At 41.9% G+C, this 23,402-nt stretch overlaps 1 long non-coding RNA gene across 1 annotated transcript in view; it reads left to right on the plus strand.

Annotated features, from left to right (window-relative positions):
• Positions 1-23,402, plus strand: part of LOC108888973 (uncharacterized) — a 153,702-nt gene that overhangs the window by 20,340 nt on the left and 109,960 nt on the right. Inside the window, exon 2 of the long non-coding RNA XR_001961908.2 lies at positions 12,688-12,908. This is a non-coding gene — a long non-coding RNA (uncharacterized LOC108888973). The remainder of the gene's footprint in view (positions 1-12,687; positions 12,909-23,402) is intronic.

A 23,402-nucleotide genomic window follows, 5' to 3' on the forward strand; every position in this document is an offset into this window, starting at 1 on the left:
CCACAAATTCGCAAGTAAACTAGAGAGCCGTGGCCAGTCAGCCACCTTGGATAAACATTGACCATCAATTCTCAGTCAATTGTCTGTCTCCGTCGATCCAGGCGGGGACCCGAAGCGGTCGTGGATCTCAAAGTCCTTGAGGGCGCCCATGCAGAGCGAATTTTCTCACAAAAGAAGCGAAAGGCCTGTATTGAATCATGTCAACATGTCCCCTCTTCACGTATTTATGCATCACTCGTTCAGTGTTAATGCATGTGCTAAGTGGTCACAATTCTCATCTGTTCCTCTGGTATTGAAACGTGTGATGTACTTGTTGCACGTTGTTTTATAGAAGCCCGTATCATGTATTGTTTTGGAGCTTAAAATAGTCCGTAAACGCCTCAGGGCTCATATTGGGAGCCATCAGAAACTCACTTAACTTCAACTGAATGCTCATGCATGCGAGTATTAGTGCACTGCTGACATGTTTTGCAGGTTTTCTTCACTGCAGCTTAATTGCTGTCAATCATGGTGCGAGTTCTACTTGTCACAGTGCCCTCTTCATCTTAGATTTGGCTAGATGACAAGGTGTTGTCTTAGAAAACTGCCCCTTCCTGTGTGTGTGTGTGTGTGTGGTGTGTGTGTGCCGTGCCGTGCCTGCATGCATATACATTATATTCCCTGGGGTAGACACACAAGGATATTTGTTTTTTTGTGTTGCATGTTATTGATTTGCTAGAGAAAACAAATGTAATAGCTGTTGATAAGCCACAGCAGCATCAACAACGCTAGAGCATACATACAACCCAAACTGAAGATGCCCTTCTCCCCACCAGCACTACGCGGGGGCCTTCCATCGTTCTTCTTTGTGTGAATGAGGTCAGGCCTGTGTCAATTACCAGGGCTTATTCTTCTTTAAACACTCACCCCCATTAGCAGCACATTTCAATTTAGCAGAAGGTGTCATCAAATAGGAAGCAGTGTTGACACGGCGGCAACCTCTCAGTCTCTGTGGCCAAGCTGGCTTCATTAGCTAAGCAAGTAGAGAATGGTCAATACACTATATAAACTTTTACAGGGTTAGGGCTCTCAGGGACTCCAAGAGGCTATAAAAAGGTCTGAGCTGACACTGCTGATTGATGAAGCCAACTTTGTCAGCGCTTCCCTTTTATACATCTATGGAGATCACACATATCAAAATCAAAAGGGGCAGTATATTTGACTAGACAGGCTCTAAAATTTCTCACTCCATGTGGGTGGGTGACTTCTGACAGCCCAGGGGCAACAGCTTGAGGTTTTTTAACCTGCCTGATGTGTTAAAAAAAAAAAAAAAAAAAAAAAAAAAAAAATCATCATGCAGTATGGTGCGCACAATTTGCAGGAGCTGGACTTGAAGAACGTGCTATAAGACATTAGCATTTAAGTGGAAAAGCAGGCCCTTTCACATGGTTCTGCAGTCACATTAAGTCTGACTGTGACTACTATATGTTTTTATTGAATATTCTTATTACTACTTACCTCCTTTACTATCCCTCCAATATTATCAATGAAGAAAAATTACATTAAAATCACGGGTTATGAAGCATCAATGCCCTGACTACACACAACAGCTATACTGTGTAGGTTCATTAAGCAAAGCTTCAAAGACATTCCTGGAATTGATCACTGAGCTGCAAGTGATGTAATGTATGCTGTCCTGTTTATTTGCAGATTGTTAATGATAAGCAAGGACAGACTTGGTGGCACCGCTCCTGAATGGAGGAGATTGTCTGGTGAGAGTCATCAGCCTTAACACAACATGATAGGGAAAGGAAACATCACAAGATTAGTATATTCAACTACTCTAATGACTCCAAACTTCGTTACGACCATCTTGACATGAAGTGGAGGGGGAGACTTTCAATTGACAGCGTAATGACTTTCTAAATGCGAACCATTTACCTCAAAGATCTAGGTGGGGCTAAAATCGATCCGTTGAGGCCGTATTGCCCCCCGAAAAGGGTGCAGATTGTAAAATGCACTTTTCGGAATCACACGCGTGTTTTAGTCAATTGGCTGGAGGAATGATAAACTCTACTACCTGTTGATGAATTGTCCCTGTCAGGCATTTTTAGTCAAGTCAACCCTTGCTCTCATCAATTCCCTCACTGGCAAGTTATAGGTATTGATGAAAAACAATTTTAGTTAATTAGGGGATGTGCTTATTGATGGCAGCCCATTGACTACTGATTGACAGGGAAAATGGTGGTTGTGCTGGGGAGATGTTTGCTTCGGTTGAGGTTGTTCATCAGCAGTGAGGCGAGCTCATAACTTTTAACTTGTTACCAAATAGTCAAGGTGGAGCTGATTGATATCTGAAAAATAGCTTTTGATTCATCATCTAAATAAGGCAAAACTGATGCTAAAAGGCCCTGATCTTAATCTCCATAAACAACAGACAGTGACATGACACAAAGCTTAAAGAATAAGCTGATTCATTCATTCATAAAATGATTGGCACAAGTAATGGAAGATCAATGTCAAAGCTGAGAATTCATAAGTTATTTTGAAGCTCTACATGATCAGAAATTAGTACTGAAATGTGACTGGGCAATTATTTTATAGCTGCACATCCTGAATATCAATATTATAAACTTTTATAAAACATATTTAAGTCAGAAATCGTCAGTTAAATTAATCAGTTTGCATTGCATTGTGGGGCCAGGAGCCCACTAAACACCTGCCTAATCGTTCTTATCCATGTAAAACAAGCTATGGTCATTATCACCTGTTGCTGTAGAATAGAGGAAGGGGTCGAGCAGCTGCTTTTCAAAGGTAGATTGTACGCAGCACTGTTACAACAAACCAGACTAGTGGCATGCATCACCTGTAGAGCATAATGCAGGGGATTTGTCTGCTCAACCCCATAAACAGCCGGCAGGCTTTCTCTGCAGCTACAAGCTGTGTGATCAAGATGCTCGTGGTAAATGCCTCAGATGTGGACCATGTGTCAGAAGTCTTTAGCTTGCCTTACGTGCCACCACTTGCCAACATGGGAGATAAGCATCTTTCCCCTTATATTCCGAGTGCTGGGAATCTTACTGAAACCAGTTTTGCATGCTAAAAAGCAAACAATGGTAAATGGGAAACAGAAAAATCCTCAGGTTATTTGTCATCAAGTTAGCACAGTATAAATATGTTCCCGCTATGTTCATGAGAGGCATCAGTTAGGGGACTATTTTGCGTTGGAATCAAAAAGTATTTAGGTTTACATGGTGCAGTGGGCAGGGAGGTGCCCTAATGTGGGTATCTGCTGCCCATTTAGCTTTCCCATCATTGGCATCGGCTTTGTGCTGCTTTGACTTTACCGTCTCACGAAGTTACAAGGTTTTGCCATTGAGCCCAACCTCAAGACCCAGTGCTTTTTAAGAGGAGAGCGGTATAAAGCGGTGCATTCCTCCACCGAGGGAATCTTGGGCTAAGGGGTTAGGGTGGCTTCTCTCTAGAGGTTAAGTGGGATAAGTGTGTGGCTCATGTCAACCCCACTACCCCCCAATAGTTTCTGGAAAATTTGCAATGGGGTCAGATTGGATTACTGTGTTTTGGTATTTACATGGAGACAGAGGGCTTTGAAATGGAAAACCATAGGCGGAAAAGCAAGTGCCATTGCAGTCTGAAAGGCTGGGTAAAAGAAACCAGCACTGATTTCCACTGACGGGACGGTTGAATACATGTCTTTTATGTCTCTCTGCCCCACAATCAGACAGTTTGTTACTGGGGGTGGTGATTGAGGTAAAAGGATCAAGTGCAATACCAATCTTTAAAGTAAATCCATGGTAAGTACTGTGCTAGACATTCAATAGGAAATAAGGAGGTTTCAGGCATCATGCTTATGCTCACAGATATAACCACATCATAGCCTGGACTGTGGCTTCAAGGGGAGCTCCTTAAATACAGCTAAGGAATTTTGCAGCACAGTTATGCTACATAAACAGCAGTCCACCCCATCCCTAAATGACCTTGTAAAAACTCACTTAGGTGTCAGTTCCCCCGCGAGGTGAGCCAGCTCTTTCTGGATTTGAGCCTCAGGTAGACAGTCATTTTTTCCCCTGTTGAACCTTGCTGCAGACCTGCTGGGATAAGCTTTTCTGGGTTATTTTTTGACAAGGATTCTCCAGCCACTCCCCGCAGGTGCTGTGTGCAGGCCTGAGCCCATAATCCACCCCTTTCAGTGCGGATTTCACTGAACCTCATCCCACTAGATTTTTGTTTTAGTCTGTTTAGGTGAAGCAACAGCTAAAGAATTACAAACGGCAAAGACTCACATAACATGCACTTATTTATTTTTTTTTACATGTGTTGTCACTTTTTAATGCAGCGGTAACACGTGCTGTAGTTTATTAAGAGGTAGATTATGATTTCTGTCAGTTCAGAAAATTTTGGGGACTTTGAGGAAAAGAAATTCCACTTTCCTGTAAAACAGTGATCAATTTGTATCACACATGAAATGAAAAATCTAGTTATCTTTCAAATACAGCAAACCCAGTATTTACCCTGTATTTTCACTTTTAAATATGAGTGTAGGTGAATTTTTATTCTCTTTCAAAATGGCAACTGCCAAATTTGTTGTCAGATTCTTCCCACTGTTTCTATTTAACAGAACAGACATGTTTTCAGACATTTTTCTGTGGGAATCCATACATTTTAAAATATTACTAGTCCCAACTTACCTGTCTCATTTGATTCAGTAACATCCAGACCTATTTTTTTTTCAGGCACACTAATAAATACAAGCAACAGGTGTTAAATGTTTATGATGCTCGGTGAATATTTTAGGAGAGCTCAGGGCACATGGAAGCTCTTTATGTGTAGAAACCTTTGCGGTTTGAAACAAATGTTCCTGTAAGTTGTTGGCTACTTTCTTTTCTCTCTCTCTCTCTCTCTCTCTCTCTCTCTCTCTCTCTCTCTCTTTTTCTCTGTCTCTTGCTCCTGCTGAAACTTGACCTCCCGTTTCTGGGTGAATTAACGGTTTTGTCAGTAGCGAGAACAACAATTTGAAGTGTATGCGGCAAGCTCAAGCGGCGGCAAAGTTGAGTGCGGTCAATTGAATCTCCCACATGCTTCTCTGCGCAATGGATGGATCCCTCTATTAACTGTTGAAGCCATTACGCCTTGTAAATGTTTGCGGAAAACTCCTCTGGGTATGGAGCCTCGCATGGAGTTGTTTGCAGAGAGATGCACATTTTCTCCAGATTACTGAATCACAATAACATAAAAAATAAACTCATATTCATACTCTGCCTATTTTAATATTTGCAAATGCTTAATACATTTTAAGAGTAAATTACTGTTTTGTGCAAACGCTTTGTCACTTTCAAAATAAAAGTAGTATTTTATTTGGTAACTCTGGAAACAAATCTCTTCAGTCTGCCCCTGGTAGCAGGACTGGAAATTTCTACCTTGGACTAAAGTCAAAATTTGAACAGGCTCATTTCAATAATGTTTGAACTTACTTTGTGTTTACACTGGAGACAGATTTAGTTGTCTTTTTGCTTGGTGGTGTGTAATGTAGCCACTGGTGTTGTGCGTCAACAGGTTTATCTGGCTCGGTGCGCACTGATAGGAGCGTGTGTGAGTTGAAAAGCCACCAGTTAGCCCTAATAGTGTATTATGTTTGACATTAAACTACCAGTTTACCATCATATAGTCTGCACTGAGCTACATCCGCAGAGGTGGAATAAAAAAGTTCCTTTCTTTAGCTGTATTATGAGTTAAATGTGACTCGAGTTAGACAGCTTTGGAGCCACTTTTTTTCTTTCCTTTTTTTTTTACTAGCTGTTTGCCTTTGCTGCTTTTTCATGTTCAAATTGCAAGTCGTCAGAGACTTGTGACATTTGAAATATGAGACCGGTCGTATTTACCAAGTTAGACAATACACGAAAACCACATGAAAATCAAAAATAAGTAGGATGCGGTTAGGAGTTGTGCTTTCATTTGTTGAATCCCCTACAGATGTTTTGCATAAAGACATTTTTTTGGCTGGTAATGATGGGGAGTATTTGAACGTAAGCTGAACCTGGTTGGCTTAGCTTATAGGATTCTGCAGCAACCTCGAATAATGCAACAAAAGAGGCTGAATTTGTGCAACTGCTTGCAGAAAAAAGAGGTAGCCCGTGCATGTTTTTTGAGTAAAAAAAGTAAAGAAAAGTGATTGTGCCCCGTTTATTGCGGCTAAGTGTTAGTTTGGTGGTAATTTGTGGTTATGGCCGCTTTCATAGCTTCATTTTAGTCCACTATATGTTTTGAAAGTGGAACAAAGAGGCTATTTCCAGAGTGTTTGAGGATGTAGTTAAAACCGACTGTGTAAAAATGATGGACAAAATGAATATTTAGAAGCCTACAACAGATGCCGTTAACACCTGTTGAATTTCCCTCTGTATATGAAATCCCACAGTGATATAAAAGTTCATAAAAATAAGACTTCACTCTATCTATCAGTCTCCTTTCATACTTTCCATTCGTGTGGATCCGCGCTGAAATACAAACACCAGATTCATCCCACTGCACACACCGAGAGGGACACAAGCAACAACCACCCAACCAACCAATTAAAATCCGATTAGGAAACATCTTAGTTTTCCAACCGAGGGCAGTGAAAAAGCCTGTAACCTTTCCTCGCTGAGGTCATCCACCTAATAAGATCCATTGCCTATAGTGAAGCCGCAGACCTTCACAAATGCTCCTGGCGACCAAGTGTGGCCCCTGAGACCTTTGGCATACACGGCAGTTTAATTGGTCACTGTATTTAAGAATAAGGTGGGATTCCAGTTAATTAGTGGAGAAGTGAATATGATTGAACATTATATGATTTGCTCCCGGGCCCCGGTTTGTTAGCGCGGATTTGGGGTGGATCAGCTTTTGTGCTCGACAAATGAGAAGTGAGTAGCGTGGTGCCGATGCACAGTGTCGTTTTGTGGACTGGCGACAGTCTCGATTCATGGGAAAAACTTAAAGGAGACTCGCGTTATCACAGGACCTCATTATCTCATGTCTGCAACCATCTTTTGGGAACAATCCCTAATCAAGAGTGGCACAGACCTACTTTGCGGAACTTTGGTATAATAGCCCCCCTCCCCTCTCTCTTTCTCTTTCTTTCTCTTTGCTCTCTCACTACAAACACACACACTTTGCGTGACGTGGGGTGCCGCACGACAATGTGGCGACGTGATCTGGGATTATTGACATCACCTTTTGGTATCAAATAATAATGCGCCCGGGAGTATTCATCCAGACACCCAGACACCTCCGCTGTAAATATATTGTAGTGGGCTAAATACCACTATTAATATTAATACTCACTCTAAATGCGGTATTTACAGCTGTGTTTTATTATAATTCATGGTCATATTATAATTTACATATCAGTTTTAGATGCAAGAGTTTCAAACTGCGTCTGCACTCTCCACTTTAGTTTTTTAATTTTGAGAAAAGCTTGTGTTTTTTTTTAAAGTTTCTTGGAAAGAACTTTTGTTCAGGTTACTTGCTGATAAAACTGTCTTACAAATGAATTTATACATTATTAAACATGTGATTTAATATTTCTATTTCTTTATTAACTTTATTAAATAGTGTTTTTTATTCGCTAAACTTTAAACATTTCCACGTTTTACTGGTCATGTTGTCTTTTCCTTGTACAACTCATGACAATGACAACTGCCTCCGGGGGTGTTCTCTTTCAGCGCACAAGCCCACAAGGAGAGAGAGAGAGAGAGAGAGAGAGAGAGAGAGAGAGAGAGAGAGAGAGAGAGAGAGAGAGGTGGTTCATTTACTTGGCCATAAACCATTTATTTACCTTCAGGTGAGTGTCGCAGAGAGTGCAGAGTAAAGATCGCAGGGAGAGATTTACACCTGTCTCTCTGCTCAAATAAGAGAAGCCTATAGCCTACAGAGATGGCCACTGGAGCCAGCTTGTCTGGGGCTCTGCTAGACAACCCACCGCCACCACCCCCCACCCCTTTCCCCCTTCCCCACGTCCCTCCCTCCGCCACTGTGGATTAAACAACATCATAAAAAATGACCATCAACGCGCACACTGTAAACAGATTATTCTCCTCGGCGCCTGGCGCGCACAAACTCCGCGCCGTCGCCGTCGCCGCCGCCGCTGCTGCTCCTGCTGCTGCTGAAAGGGCAGGACACGTCCAGCAGTAGACGTGAGTGCTGCAGCAGCCAGGATAGTGGCTCTGCTTGGTCATCCTTTTTTTTTTTTTTTTTTTCAACCATTTACACACACTCACACACACACACACACACACACACACACTTCTCTGGACACTTCCCGGTCATGTAAATATTACTGAGGAGCGTTTGGATGTCACGAGCTGCGGGTTTGGGAGGCCCTTGGGAGGCTGCTCAGGGACAATTGTAACAAGGAGAGGAGTCACAGTTATTTATCCACAAACCTTCCAGAGCTTCTTGGACATGTCACAAGACAACTTGTTTAATCTGAAGGAAGCCAAAGATATACATTTATTTAAGCATTTACTTTAATCTCTGATCACATAGAAAGCTTAATTAGAACAATATCTCATGTCCTATACCCATTGAAAATGGTGCCTGCAATGTCTTTGCATGACCTACATCATAAATAAGCTGTATACACACACATGGACTAACTTCTTTTGACCCCTATTTTACCTGCTGCCGCGTTCCTTCTCATAACTGATGAAAGCTGCCCACCTATAGGATTTAGAAACTCTCCTTTAATGACTATGTATGGTTGTTACAACATGTTGAAGTATCCTTTAAAATATACTCCTTTCTCTCATTTTTCCAGTGTGAGGTGCGTGCGTAGGTCTGCTCCACACAACCTCTCAACCTGGTGAAATCAATTCATCACATTAGAGCAGAAACAGTGTCACCATTACTTCATTACTCCCTGGTAATCAGCCTGTAGATCTCCCTTTTCAGTCTTGTCCCCCCGGCATTCTCCACAGTGCTTTTTTTTTAAGGCACCATCTTGCAAGGTGGATGTGTCACTTGTGCCAAATCACCTGGTGGCTTTTCACATGCAACAGCAGTTACTGAAGGCTGAAGGAGTTCAACAAGTTACACTTTTGTTAGAAGAGATTTTCTGCCTGTATCTGAAATAAGGTCAGATTTCACATTTTTGTCAGCTAATACTGGATTTATTGAAATATTGCTGTTCCAAAACAAAAGCATAATACTTAATGCTCCCTGTGGGATGAGAACAACTGAAAATATAAAGATGTCAGATTCTGAGCTTTGATTCAAGTGTGAAAATGGACAAAATGTTCTGATAAATATTCAGCAGGATATATTGCACAATTTAAATTTTCACTCACTCACACACACACACACACACACACACACACACACACACACACACACATAAATAAACACACAAATATCAACCTTTGTTTTTCTGTCCCAAGCATATGCACATGATTGTCTTGTTCTCTCCGTCGCTTTCTTTCTCTCTCTCCCTCTGCACTCACTCTCACACACGCACACACACACACACACACACACACACACACACAGATAACACAACTCACAGACACTGGCACATCACTTCACTGGTCACTTTGTTGGCCTCCAAAAACAGGCAGGGTGTCCAGTGGTCAGCCAGTGAATTTCATGCCCTATTGATGAGAATAAGCTCCCTTGGTGTTAGACTGGCAGCGTGGAGGTTCTGCCTGATTCCTGCAAATTAAAGTCTTAACATGCAGGTTAAATGGCACTGCTTTCGCTCAAGTCATGGAGCTGTCAGCATCCACATGCCCAGCTCCTCTGCCGTGAATATCTTGGAATTTATGCAATTTTTCCCCCCAAGTTTGTTCAGTTGTCTTGTGTTGCTAATCTGTTTAATGTTTGTGCACTGTACTCTTTTTCTCTGGTCTTTCAGTTGTTTTTTTGTTTTGTGTTTTTTTCCACCAATGATGCTGACTCACCAATAGCAGCATTTGCCTAATACTTTATTCTTGAAATATAGGCCAAGACACAAAATGGGTCATAGGCCCCCTTTTAGTGGCTCTTTGTGTGACAGTGTGAGAGTGTTTAGATGAGCCTGGGTCACCGGGGGCCAGAGTGATTTTATTCAAATTAGGTCTGAAGCTCACAAAAGCCTCCATATTCCATCGTGACCAGCATCATATCCCATAAAAATAGTTTATTTCAGATAATGTTTCCTGAGCATTACATAATTTAGACTTAAAACATGCCCTTCCATGTGTAAGACAATGGTTTGCCTTGATTTTCATTTAATCCAAAGCAAAACCCCCCTGTCTGAACACACTGAATAAGCATGATTGATTATTTGCTGAGTGAGCAGGCATAGGTCACGATTATTAGTCCCTTCTGCTAATGGAGGAGCTTTTAGCTTAAAGACCGATATGTGGACGTCTTGAACTGTAAATTTTCCTGTGAGATCCCAACTTGTATTTTGTTGTGAAATTTTAAGTAAGGGTCAAATAGTTTTATCAATATAAATGCATCCTGTCGTCTACTGAAAGTTAATGGATAAATTGAAACAGTTGGCCCCCTCCTCATTTTTTTTCTATCACTGACTCATTCAATCATTCAACTCAGCCTTTGACATGTGTATGTTATTCTGAGAAGAAGAGGTGGGGGGCTGGTGGCATATGTGCAACTTTGAAAATTATAAAAGGAAGCCTCCCATCTAGTGCAGTCATAAGGGAATACAGAGGAGGGAGGCAGCAGGAGCAAATCGAGAGCGGTGATTTCCAAAATGGCTCGGCCATTGAATGACAATAGCCAGGCCCCTCTGCCTGTCTCTTTTTCCTTCACTGCTCCAGACTACAAAAACTAACATAATAATGCGGGCAGAGAAAATTACCAAATGTGATTTGTTCTGATTTGAACAAATCATTTGTGATTTAAACATGGCAGGAGAGATATCCATGGTAACTGAATTTTCTAGTTGTCTGATTTTGTGCTCTTTTTTTTTTCCTTGTTTGTTTTTTTTTTATTGTGGCCAAAAACAGGGGTCAGGGGTCCCATCTGCACATGTTTTGCGGCCGCTGCTTCTTCCCCCCATGGAAACCCTGATGTTCCTGTCAGTTGGAGTATGTACACTGAAGTTTATCATATTTATTCTAGAAGATAGCTGATGTAAAAGTACATCATTCAAACATTTACGGAAGAACTGACAGGCTGACACAGCTTTGGGAGTGTTTTGAAATAATGAGCTGTACGGAAAAGCACAGAACATGGTATAAAAAGAGTTAGATAACCCAAATACTTCATTATTATACATGTAATTGTATATTTGTCTGTGTGTTAAATCTGATTATTTTCACTGAATATTCAAATACTAAAGAAGTGATGCACTATGGCAGAAGTATTAACAATTTTATTTTTCCCCAAGTCATGCAATTGTATTTGTCACTATTTTTCATATTCAGTATTTTTGGAATTATCATAAATAGTGATTTTGTCCACTTTTAAAATTTTCTAAATATAGTATCAGTATGCAGTGCCTAACATTGTTTTCATCATTCCTCTAAAATATGGCAGAGTCAGAGAGAAGCCCTACATATTCTCTCATCCGTCAAGGAAAGGGAGATTTTTTTCAATAAATAATTCACCACTGATAGCCAGCCCTAATGCCTACATGAACAAATCTCTCAGTTACAGCCATCTTGGGAGTAAGCCAGTCCAAGAGCATACTTAATAAACAAATACAGGGCCTGACAAGCTCTGGTTTCACTGATGTCTTTCCGAGAGGAAAGTATTTGAAGACAGTCGGTGAAACAACATCCTTTCTGTGGGTGAGGGTTTAGGGGTCAGGTGTGGGTTATTGCTGCGAGAGTGAGTCGTCCCGTTACGTTGTTATTGCTGATACTCTGGATAGATTTACTGTCTGTTTTACATGGGGCATAATTTAAGTTTTTCTTTAGAATTACCTGACATTTATGTTCCAAAATTTTACAACCTCGCAACCATTTAGTAGAAGTTGAATGTCAAAGGACATATCAGAAGAATACATTAAATACACGAATGAAGAAATTATTTCACTTATGAACACAGGTATATCTCCTCTGTGCATAGAAACAGGCTTTTTGCGTGTGTCGCCCTTTGTGTCCACTTCTTGGACCAGGGCTGAGTCAGTATCACAGCCTTACATCGACCACATGTTCGCTGGGACTTAGAAACATGATCCAGACATGATTCCCCTAACCCCAGCCCTTTGGGTAAAGAGGCCGTGTGTGTGTGTGTGTGCCTGTGCAACATCTTCTCACGGATATGTTCTTGTCATTCAATGCAAACAGCGGCTGCCTTATTTATTTTTTATTTTTTTGCAGTATTGTTATTAATTTGTTTAAATTAAATGTTTCAGTATTCAGGGTTATGGTTAGCATCACTTTATTTCTGTTTAATGTTGGGATAATATTTGGGTCATGGCTTCATTTTCTTTGCATCCTGGTTGAGCTAACGTGGTCCACTCCAATTTGTATCTTAAATATAGATGGAAAACATGACATTGACTTCTGTACAAATAAGTACAAATGTCCAGTGTGGTAAGGCTGTGTGTGTGTCTATTTGTGACTGAACATGGCCGTTGGCTAGTTATTTAGCTCATCTGTGCATCTGCTGCAAGACTCCCTACATGAAATATTCAAGGTCCAGTGAAAATTGATCTGCTGATCTGAAGTCTGTTTTTCCCTCTCTCTCTCTCTCCCTGACCAGATCCCCGCGGAGCTGCCTCGAAGAAGGATGCTAATATCACATATCAGTTAGATGACCAAGTTCAGGGCCTGCACAACTGCTGCAGCTCGGCTCTGGAGTGCGGATCAATGGAATACTGCTGGGGATACAAGGGACCACACCCACATACTGATTAGACCCTCTGATTGGATATCACATGGATGTCTTGACCACTACCATGGCTCTCATGCAAATTGATAAAGGTAATTTTAGCCCCTTAAGTGAAATTTGATTTGCGTTAAGAGCTCTTTGCTACTTTTTCTTAATGTAAAGTGGGTTTGATTAATAGTCTGGGATTCCACGGAGGAATATTATCAAGTGTAACAGTTTAATATATCTATTCCACTAAATTAGTGGTGCTGCTGTTTGTCATCTGAGTGCATTGCCAGTATTTTAGGCAAGAAAAAGCTGATTTCTTTAATATACTCTCCACTCAAAAACACACATATATGACAACTACCCTTCACTTAAGTGCCACCAACACTCTCCACACCCTCCAAATCATAGGCCTATAGGTCATTTAATCTGTGCTTTGGAACAGTGAGAAACATACTGTAGAGATGTCACACAACCCGTACGCGCAAAAGTAACATACAGCCAACAACTCAAACACACACACTGCCACACACAGAAACTAGAAATGTTATCAGCACACAAGCCCTGCTATACCATTGTATCCACCTACCCAGGCCGTAGCTGTTACGTGCTCCCCTAAATGTCTGCGACACTCCACCTCACCTCCTCAGAGCGGCACAGCGCTGCACCCTGACTAAATGAAAAACAATCTGAGGAAACGGGGAACAATCCTAGGCAGGCTCCAGCGGGCTGCCATAAAAAAAAAGAGGGGCTGCCTCTCCAGTCTCTCCCTCATGGCTTCAGCTTTAACTCTATGGGCTGATGAAAGATCAATGGGCCGACTGGGCAGCCGCTGCTGTGCCTGCTGTCCGCCCGCCACTGCACCAGGAAGCGAGCCAATTACAAAACACCAGAGGAAAAAAGGAAAAAACGGGGAAAACCCTCAATCTTCACGAATGCAAACTGACTGATTAGTGAAATAGTTTTTGTGTGTGTGCATGTTTTCCTGTTATCTCATATAGTCCAGCCCGGTGCAGCCAGACTTACTGTTGAATGTTTCCAGCCCCTGGATCATATTCCAAACTCATTTTAACCCTGATCACCCCCCCACATCCCCCACCTTCCCTACCTCACCCTCTTTAACACCCCTTTAACCCTTCACCCCCCCACACCACCACCTCCAGGAGCCTCACTTCAGATCTGTACCCAGCTAACCAGCCCTCTGGATCTCCAGGCAGGAGTAATGGGGGTTGGCGCTAGGGTTTGGTGCAAACACACAGCAGCAGACAAACAAATCATGTTAAGTCTCTGCTGCCACGGCTGGCAGCACACTCAAAGGGAGGCCGGTGCCCTGCCAGGGAGGAGGGTGCACCCATTTTCCCAGGGAGGGGGTGAGGGTGAACACGAGGGAGAGTAGCGCGGTGAGAGAGAGAGGGAGAGAGGGGGAGAGAGGGGGAGAGGCCTGGTCCTTATCGAGCCCGGATCACAGACACCTCCGCCCCTCCTGGCAGGAATGCACACAGCCCCTGTGGGAGGAGAGAGGGAGAAGAAAGGAGGAGGAGGAAACAAGCAAACATAAAGAGGGGAAGTAAAAAGGGAAAGAAAAGAGCGAGTGAGGGAAAGTGAGTGACTGAATGAAGGAGGGAGACAGACAGACAGACACACACACACACACAAAAATACACAGAAAAAGACCTGCCCAGCTTAGGAGAGGGAGTGTCTCTGAACATGCACACACACACCAAAACACAAAAACACACCAATCGCAGCACTCAACACACTCTGGGTTGAGAGCACCAGTGGGAGAGCACATAGGAAAACAAACAGGGCATTAGGCTGCTCAAATACCATCCTAACTAACCGTGCTACTGTGGTTATCATTACCTCAGTTAAGTCACAGTTTTAATGCAGTGTGTGTCACTGATGACAGCTCAGGGGAGATCAGAAGGCCAACAATGCGTTCCGACATCACAGAGGTGTGAAACATGAAGTTGTTAGACTGTTGCAAAATGTTCCAGCTGTTCCAACTTTTCTTTCTTTTTTTCCTGTGTGTTTGAGTCATAAAGTTCAAGCTCAGAATGAATAAGTATGTAACTGTGAGGAATATCCCAAGATAGTCATTTCTCTGTCTTTGTTCTTGGGTGATATTTCTGCCCTCTTGTTGTTTTCCAAAATAAGCACACCCTTGGTCTCAAATTGTCAACACTTCCCCTTACGAGGCCTTAGTGTATGTTTCAGGTATCACGGTTGCAAATATTCCCCCTTTCCCCCAAGACAATCGTAGAAAGCAGGATGATAAAATATTGAGTGTATAAAGATCCTCAATTATTGGATTGTATAATATTTCCGCAGCCTCTCCTGGGATGGAAATATTTATTTTTAAAGCCTACGGAGAGGTAATTGTGATCTTAACATGGCATTCCTGCATGCTTGGCGGCAAGCTTTTTGTGGTTGTGTCAGGGCAAAGAACAGATTTTGTCAGGTGGAGATTGGGGTTTAGGGGTTCATTTACAGTTCACGCCACAGCATTCCATGCAATCTTTACATTTCCATACACCCTCGCTCCCCCCCACCCCCCACCTCCCTCTTGTCTCCTCTTCACTTATAGTACAGTTCTTTATTCTCTCTTTTTCAAATGCTAATATCTAGGAACAGTTATTTCTTTTACTGTTGACATTATTTGCTTTTCGATTAGAAATGTGCAGAGCTTTGACACGATGTACATTTTGCATGCCTTGCTGAATGCCCGAGAGCAATACTGCAATGACAGAGATGTGAGTCACACTACAATGTACATACTGTAACTTCTGTATACTGATCCCTAATTACCCTAAAGTGTGCTGCTGTGATTTAATCAAAACATACAGCCAACACTAACTCCACTAGCTGACATAATTCAGCTCAGCAATCACCTTCTTCACACTTCTGTGAGTGGAGCCTTACAGAAAGTTATTTTATGAACAGGTTTAACAAAGAAAACAGAGAGAGTCAGAAAGACAGACATGCAGGCAGACAAATGTCAGACAGTCAATCATGGGATCAACACAATAATAGCACAACATTCTTAAAGCTGATTGCTTCTTTGTACAAATATAAATAATACTTGCAACTGAATGACATGAAAATTGTCCTGTAATTTTCTCACACAATGACCAGCTGTATTACCAAACTATGAAAGCACAGAGAGCAAAGATTATATTAATGGTACACTAAAACTTATAATAATATAATAATATAATAATATATAATAATACTGTGCTACAGTGATACAAAATCTTTGTTTTTCCTGAAGTGGAATGCTTCTTTTGCTGAGATGGCACACTTTTCTTAGTCAAATAGCGTAATGAATTTTGAATTGGCATAATTAATGTCCATGAAAATAGCATTATGATTTAATATGCTCTCCTTCTTAAAGGTATCTTAGTAAGTTAAATATTAACCTAGAAGTACCTGGCATTGCAGTGCTCCACCAGACAGAAATAATTCATCATTACCACACTGCTCACAATTGAAATTGTGAGCAGTGTGGTAATGATACCTGACGGCACAGGGTAGACAGGTGTATGTCTGAACCTCATTAGGATGACTTGACTACTGCACATTTCTTGATATGATTCTTATCAGAAGTTGTCTTTTTTTTTTATTACTGAAAGAAGTTTTAATTTTGTTTAATATTATTTTCATCTAATTTTGACAATAATTTTGTGCAACTTTAATTAACAGGGACTCAGAAGGTTATAATTACTATAATCCTCTGGTTCAAATTGCAGCATTTTTAAAAACTAAATCTATTAAAGCCTTGATACAATTAACAATAGTAATTAATCACAATCTCTCTCTCTCTCTCCCTCTCCGTATATGTACCTATATTTAAGTATATTAATATATTTAAGTTAAGTCAACAGTCTTAGCAGTATAAAACGTTGTGTCTCCTCACCAGCTACAGCTGTTTAAGAGCAACCTTCAACTGTGTTTTTAAGTCTAAGTTTGGTGTACATTAGTTTTACCAGGAAAAACTGAAATCTGCTCTCTTGCTGATAGAATTAGCAGAAGTACCACAATGTAATCCAATAGCAGCATTTCAGTAGAATACACTTCTTTTCTCAGGCTTTTTATTCTATTTCCTGTTTCAGCAAAAGTGCTTCAGCCCAGTTCCATCTGTTTGTCTGACCAGAGTGGCAGTGAGGCTAACTTATTGCTAGCACATGTGACCGGGTGAGTGTGTGTATGTGCCACGGCCTATCACACAGCATCCCCCTGCCTATCGGCCCCCCAACCCCGCGCACCCCCTCTCCCCCCTTCGCCCCGAGATGGATCTCTACCTTCATTAATGCAGGCCCACGGCGAGCGCATGTCTCCACATGTTAGCACGGGACGCAAACATCTGGCTTATTTTGAACGTTGTAGTTACCCTGTACTCCCTCAAACCTCGTCCTGGTCTTTTCTGGTGTCCTAAATGGGGGGCAACTCGACATTTTCTCTCTCCAGACGAGAGGAAGTGGCGCTGGTGTTGTTGTGGCGAGGGACTTCAAAGAGGCTGGGACGTCAGTCATGAGCAAGCAGAGGGCAGAACCTGGTCAATGGCAGGGATTTGTCTTCTAATAGCCCCTCTGGGGGAACTTAAGGTCTAATTTCAGAGGTGCTGAAAGTAGGACTTTATGGAGTATGCCATGTCCTCAAGTCTTTTTGTTTCACATGTTTTTTTCATTATGCAGAGCCTAATTGTGATGATAATGGGAAAGTGAGTAGTTATTTTTTGCCCCCATTTTCCCAGAACATTAGTGCATTCTGATATAAGTAAACATTGTCCAGTCACATGGTTGCAATCATAACTTAAACCTCATGACTGTTAATTCATAACATAATCTTTATCTAACCTGGTGATGATGTCATCCAGGGATAGTCTCAGCATCAGGTAATACAGCTGGCAGTAACTCCAGTTCACTTTAATATTGATGTTTCCCTCCCCTTGTCTCTCCATCAGCAATATATTTAATGGTCACATTCTGTGCTTATTCAGCACAAGAAAAACGAGAGCAAGGTAAACATGCCAACTCGAGAGCACGAGACATTAGTCTTGTAGCTTGAAATAACTGGACTGCATTTAATGAGACGTACGTAAGTCGAGAGGGCAGACATTTGTTTTGTTCCTGACCGCATGTGCCGAATTAACTGACAAACAGTGAACTTCTCAGACTTCGGGACTGCATAGTGTTCCAACAGCCATCAATACAAGCTCATGATGTGTAGTCGTTGTCAGTCAGGAGGTCGTTTAGAAGAAATGCACATTTAATGGCTTGATCCATTGTGATTGGAGTGGTTAATTGATGATCTGGTTGTAAATTTCTGTCTCATGGCTGTCACTGTCTCTCCTCCCCTTCTTTCATCGTTCCTTCTGTTTATCCTCCTTCGCCTCTTCACCCTCTGCTCCTCCTGCTCTGCGACTTGCATCTCCCTCATTCCCTTGATCTGTCCCTTCCCTTATTGATTGGAAAGCGAAAGGCACGGCGCTCTTGAAATATTCACAGTTGAAACCCATCTAATTGCCCAGTCGAAATCCATCTCATAAAATTATTCACAGTTATTCAGTGGGAACTGTTTGTCTTGGCTGCCAACCAAACGCAGAGCTCTCGGAGAATGCCAGATTCGGAGGTTGAAGGGATGCCGGGGCAGTGCTGCTGGTGCAGATGTGCCGCCTAATTGCAGATCCCCCCATGCGGAAACTATTCTTCCCAACCATTTCAAAGCATCTGCAATAGGTGTCACTGCAAGGTTAAACCAACTTCAAAATGCAAGCCCTGTTTCCATTCCTCAGTGCTGAATAGATTGTGTGGTGTTGCGTACCCTCAGAAAAGAGGAGGAGAAAAGGGAAAAGGTATTGAAAGAAGGAGATTCACAACCCTGGTCATGGTTAGTTTGCAAGTGTGTGCTGGTTGTGCATGGTGTGCCTTTGACATGAAACTGCATAACATGAGGAACACTGTGTTGTAGTACAAACAGTGGAGCCATTTTTCCTGTATATCTCAGATATTTCAACCATTGATTCAACCTCATAATAGCAGGTAATGCTAAAATTACTCTAAGACTGTAAAACAGGTCTCCCCCTGTTTACAGTTAAATGGAAGTAACGGTGGAGAACTGAAAACAGAGCTGATTACTTTATCTTGAGCTGATTTGGATGCTTTCTGGGAAGGTATTGATTTAGTCAACTGCAGTAGTTAATGGTGTCTGTAGATGCTAATTGAAACCTGGAAAAGAAAGTATAAGGTTTCATATTCCTGTAGCAATAACAATGTAAACTAAACAGTGGGAAATTATACGCCTCTAATAAGGCACTGACAGCAGCTTTATGCTTAAATCCATACAAGGTGACTTCACAGAGACACTTGGGCAGTAGCCGCTGAGTAAAGAAGACAGAGGTCTTATCACTGGACAGACCTGATCGATCAAAGGTTCTAGAGTCTAGCATATAATCTGTTTTCAGAAAGTTTTCTTGCACTTTCTGTCACTTATAGCAACTTTAAGCTCGCTGAGATAAGACCCTTGTCTTGCATGTGCATATTGTTATTTTTGTAGAATCGAAGCTGCATAGTAAGTTAGTAAGAGCAATCTTTTTAGTCCCCAAAGCTTTCTGTAATTATCTCTAATGATCTGTAAGAATTTGTTTTTTTCAGCTGTACATACTGGGGCAGTTTTGGCTTGAGTACAGCTGAATTTTTTGCTCACACAATTGTATATACTATGGGACCATGATAATCCTCTTTTGATTTGACCTTACCATTGTTTTATCATTGCTATCAACTCTGTTTGTGCATCTATCCTATCACATTTTTGTACATTGTTAGAAATAATTTGTCATAAATAACACATAAAACTCTGATTATATTTCTACTGTTTCTACTACTATTAATATTTTTTTGCATTTTGTGCAAAGTCACGTATGTGCAGTGAGCTTGAAGTCCATTTGTGTGTATGACATTTGTACGCATAGGTGTATCTGTATGCTTGTGTGTGTGTACGAGACAGTGTGCAGCCCTATGTCTGGCCAGCTATGGCCACATCTGTTTGTCATGTTAGCACTTAAGCGCCTGCAGGAGCCACGATACTAAGTGGAGACAGAGTCCTCTCTCCCACTCTCTCCATCCTCCCTTTCTCCTAATTACATTTGTTCATTAATCCATTTTCTGCCCACTTCTCTTTCTTGTTTATGTTCTTGCTCCAGTGGGCTTTTGCCTCCTCTGGACCAGCAGACAGTGACCTTTAAGGAGATGCCAAAAGACTCTGTAAGACAATGTTACCCCTTCACCCTTTCACCACACACACGTAAACGCACACACACACACACACACACACAAACACCCACCCACCCACCCAGTCCCGTCTTGGCCCCTCAGTATCCCCTCAGGCCATCTCCTTCAGAGAGGCTAATGGAGTTACCCTAATGTCTGCACAGCGCCAGTCATAAAACTGATTTGAGGCTAAAGGCTTGGTGCCGAGACCACCACTCTGCCTACAAAAAAGAGAGATGTGAGTGAGATGTTAAAAGAGAGCGAGTGTATCTTTAGAGGGAAAGATGTTGGGGTGGCGGCGGCGGTGGTGTGGGGCAGGCTGGCGTAACTAAGGCAACAGCAGACAATCTAATTGGTATTGACATCCTTGTCTCGGAGGAAATTTGACATCTAAGGGCAAATCATTCTATTTAGTCGCCTGAATAGTCTCCAAGGCGGGGCCTGAGGAGCACAATCACGCTGTAGCGTTGTTCTGGTCCTCATGTCTGGGCCAGCTCTGCCACGCAACAATCGATCCTAATCTGATCGGGGGAGGGGAGCAGGATAAGTGGCATGGGGAGGAAAAAAAATGAAAATAAAATCAAAAGCTCTGTTGGGGTAATATTTAACAAGAGGGAGTACAATTGGGCCATGCTGGGGCGGCAGCCTGTAATGCACTTGTGCTGCTGTAGCATGGTTAATGTATAGAAAAGCCGGGGAGTAATGGCTCTTCAGCCAAGGTGGCCAGGCTTCAAAGAAATCTGCTTGCTTTAGCTAAAAGACTGCCAGGCTGGGCCGCCAAAGACCTTCATTCTGTTAGAGCATCAAATATGGCCCCCGCTCAGGACACACACACACACCCTGATTTTATTATCCTCACTCCCCTGAGAAACTCATCTCATCCCTCTTTTTGTTTGTGTGACTGACCATCAATGTGAAAGAGTGAAGTGGTGCTGTCCATCAAAAAGGCACGCACTGCCTTTCCGTGGGTCAGAGAGGAGTAAAGGCTATCTGTGGTGCCTTCACACTCCGACAGTAGTGACAGTGGTGGTTGAGGTAACATTTTTCATTAACTGGATGCATCAGTTTTACAAGACAAGTTATAGTATGGCTGTAAGAAAGCTTAGTTTCTAATAAAGAACTTTTTATTTTATCTTATCATATGCTCTTTTATCTGTCCGTATCCCTAAAAGCTAAGCCTAGTCTAAAATTACATTCACACAATAAACTTGTCAGAATTGTGTACAAGATGAAAGTATTCAAAGTTCAGACTTATCTTTATGGACATTTTTATGGCAGCTGTTGTATGAAGTCCATTTTCCCCCAAATACAGTCACCATTTAATCTCTAAATTCTGACTTTAATCTTTGGCCTCTTTTTGGATGCTTAACAGCAACAAGTATATGTCTGCCAGCAAACTGTACATCTGGAAATCCCATCATGTGTATTGTATGTACCTGAAAACAGCTCATACATCCAGGTAATGCATTGTCTTCATCATGTTATGATCACTAAAGTAGTGATGTCATTCACATCAAGTTGGTTTGCCTGGGATCAGAGGCTCAAATGAAGGCTGACACAGACTATCCAGTACTAATGATTTCAATAGTGGTGTGGAGTTCCATAAACCCATGGCTGATATTGACAAATGCTCTTGAAAAATCTAGTAAGTCGACCTTGAGTTAAGAATATTTTATCACAGATATCCCCAAAAATGTTCTTTACATGATATACTGTAGAATTGTACACTGGTGAATAGATGCATGCAGAAGAATTTCTTATAAGTAAAAAGGCAAACATAGTAGTACTGGGTTTCGTGGCTTCTAATCAGGTGGCCATTATTTAGTTAAATCATTGTTATCAGACGAATCCCTGTTATTTTCATTTGTGTCTGACAGTGATGTGGCTCTGTTACACACTCAGTTTAAGGTCTATTTGATTTAGACTGGTCATTCTGTGTGTGTGTGTGTGTGTGTTTACAGTGATAAGATGGAGATGGAGAGAGCCATTTTTATTGTTTTGTTTTTTGGTCCTTACATTGAAAAAGTTACATCTGAGATAAGTTTAGGGTTACTGGGTTTAAATTTAGCATCAGGTCTAGTAGTACAGTTAGAAATTAAGAGTTGGAGTGAGGTTGATGATCAAATTTAAGTTATTAGGTTAGTTTTAAGTGGTTAGCATTAGAGGTAATTTTGCAGTTTTGGGCTAATGAAGTACAAGTTGACCGAAGATTAAATTTGTCCACAGGATGTAGAAGTTCAGTTGTGGATGTCTGTGTGCTTCTCTGTGTGCACAAAAGCTGTGGGAGGTAGAATAAATAGAGTGAAGCTGTGTGTACATGTGCGTATGTGAGACAGAGAGAGAGAGAGTGTCTGTAAGTATGTGATGAGGGTGTATAGAGCTGATGGCTGCAGATATCAGTCCCAGATACTTAAGTCATAAAAGTGTGTCTCGGAGCCCCGTGGCTGTGCAGGCCCTGGTGCCTGATGTTATCAGAGTGAAACAGTGGCCACTCTATCAGGACAGAAGAGTACAGAGGCATTCCTGTATTACTGGAGCTGGTGTCGGGCCTTTGGCTGTGACTGTGGGGGTGGTGGTGGTGGTGGTGGGGCTGGAATGGAGTGGTGTGCTGCAGAAGTGCAGTTTAGGCAGTTAGGGAGTGGTGTGGGAGGTTGCCACATTACAGGACAGGCTGCTGGATTATTTACAGCAGGGTGTTTTTGGGACTTTGCCGCGCTGGCTTGTCAATAGCATAACTAGACTAACAGGGCAACAAAGGGAAACTGAGAAGTCCGAATGAAGTTTTGTGTTTCAGAATAGCCTCATAAATCTCCAGGACCATAACAAAGGCATCATTCACTTCATACCCTCTCTATCTTTCATTAATCACTGTGAGCGATTGGGGTTATCAAATGGATACCTTTCTTCATCAGTGTTTGGTCCAATTAGGTAACACTTCCAGAAGACTCAACAGTGTATTCCAGTGTCCCAGAAACACAATACTCTCTTCCAAATCTCGACAGAACAAGTACTGCACACACTGTTGTCAGTAGCCCTCTCTATTCAAAACATTGCTGTGAGCTTGACATTTTTATGGAGACTGTTTCAGGTGCCTATGTTGAATTGTGACACGATGCAGCTGCTATTTATGTGGTATTATATTGTATAAATCAACTGATATTAGTTTCCCATAGCTCAGTTTTCTTTGCAGGGCTTTGAAAACCCTGAAGAGTGTGTGTGTGTGCGTGTGCGCATCGGTGGGGGACATTCATATTCTTTAGGCAGTCCTGCATTTATAACTTGAGTCACATACCCAAAGTAAAAGTTCTCATTAATCAGAGTAGCCCCTTTCAG

Source organism: Lates calcarifer, linkage group LG9, assembly GCF_001640805.2.
Source record: "Lates calcarifer isolate ASB-BC8 linkage group LG9, TLL_Latcal_v3, whole genome shotgun sequence".
Lineage (NCBI taxonomy): Eukaryota > Metazoa > Chordata > Actinopteri > Centropomidae > Lates > Lates calcarifer.